Raw genomic sequence first — 1991 nt, forward strand, 5'->3', positions numbered from 1 at the left:
CTTTTGCTCTGACACAGGTCATTTCTTTGCCAATACAGAGAGGATCTTGGGATTTCAATTCCCCAGCTTCTGTAGAGTTTTGCTGGCTGAGCTTCCAGAATGGTTTCGGAAGTACAAGGTTTCTATAAGGCTAAAACAGAAGTTACAAGGAATTTCTAACCTTAAGTCAAATAGTTCTCTGGAACAATAGGCTTTGATTCTTTTTTTTTAATACCTTCTGACTTTGTATCAATTCTAAGACAGAAGAACAGTAAGGGCTGGGTAGTGGGGGTTAAGTGTGACTTCCCCAAGGTCACATAGCTAGAAAGTATCTGAGACCAGATTTGAACCCAGGTTCTCCTACCTTCATACCTGGTTCTCTATCCACTGTGCTACCTAGCTGCCCCAATAGACTTTGATTTTATAGCAAGCATAGGCAGTTAAAATGAAAATAAAAACTAGGAGCACTCCACCTGAGTTTTATTCAGTAACCTGTTAGCTAGGTTTTGTGGCTCATAGCTTTGGTTATCAGTAAATAACTAGTGGTCTACCCTTAACAAAGAGAGGCTTTCTAGTCACTGCATACTAGTAGATGGGAACCAAGATGCCCATAATGTGGCTCTAAAGAGATGAAGCCCAGAAACTGGTAACAGAGAGTAGTAGCTCATGAACCATAAGACCAACCGAGTCATGCCTCAGTATAAATAATGTGCCCAGCAGCGAGTAATTAGCAGAGACACCACCAGAAAACACTAGAAGTTTTGTAGCATCACAGGTATGAGTGGCATTGATTCCAGGTATCCCCAAATGTATTGCTTAACCACGTGTGCTCTGGTCATATAACCTCCAAGTGTATGCCTCTTCACATATAAACTCTTGCCACAAATGTGTATGTCTTCTATGAATGGTTCATACATGTTCTCTCCACAGAGGTTATTTGATAACCTGCAAGAGTTCATGCCTCAGGTGTGGATGAGGGTGGTGAGAATATCTTCTTTTGTCAAATTTGCTCAAATATTTTAAAAATCTATTTAGTTTTGATTAATGTGTCTTCTGGGTGACTCCTAAAAGAGAAAGCAAAGCTTTTCACAGGATCATAGATATAAAACTATAAATGACTTTAGAGATCATCTAATGCTACTTTATTGCTTTACATAGGAGGAAACTGAGGACATTAAGAAGGAAACAAGGACATTAAGGGATTTGCCCAAGGTCAAAGAGGTAAGAAAACATGAGACAGGATTTGAACCTGGAGCTAGTACTTCTTTCCACCACGCCTCACTGTTTCTTCATTGAGTCAGTGTTTTCTCCAAGACTGCTTTGAACATGGAGGGGCTTCTCTGGGATCTCAGATATGATGGAAAGCACCCCAAAGACTACATCTATACATGGTATTTACTACTCTGTAAATATATTTCAAATTCTCATAGAAGGTAATCTTCCTGAGGACAGGGACTAAATCTTTGTCATTGTTATTGTTATTGTGTCCTTAGCAGCTAGGAAGATGTTTAATGCTATTGAATGGACCCTAAATGAATTGATGAAATTATCTCTGAATATGCTTTATCTCCCCTACAAGATTTTAAGTTCACTGAAAGTAGGGACTCAATCCTTTTTCCCATCGTTATTATTATATTCCTTCTCATACTCTTCCCAAAGTCCTGCCTCTAGTAAGCATTTAATAAATGTTTGTTTAAAAATAATAATATGATACCACCTTACACCTAGCAGAGGAGCCAATATGTCAGTAAAAGAAAATAATAAATGTTGGAAGGGATGTGGCAAATTTGGGACACTAACGCATTGCTGGTGGAGTTGTGAGTTGATCCAACCATTCTAGAAGACAATTTGGAATTATGTCTGAAGGGCTTTAAAAGAATGTATGCCCTTTGACCCCACAATACCACTAGTAGGTTTGTATCCCAAAGAGATTTTAAAAATGGGAAAGGATCTGTTTGTACAAAAATATTTATAGTTGCACTTTTTGTGGTAACAAAAAAAATGGAAAAATG

Source organism: Monodelphis domestica, chromosome 1 (assembly GCF_027887165.1).
Source record: "Monodelphis domestica isolate mMonDom1 chromosome 1, mMonDom1.pri, whole genome shotgun sequence".
In the NCBI taxonomy this organism is placed as follows: Eukaryota; Metazoa; Chordata; class Mammalia; order Didelphimorphia; family Didelphidae; genus Monodelphis; species Monodelphis domestica.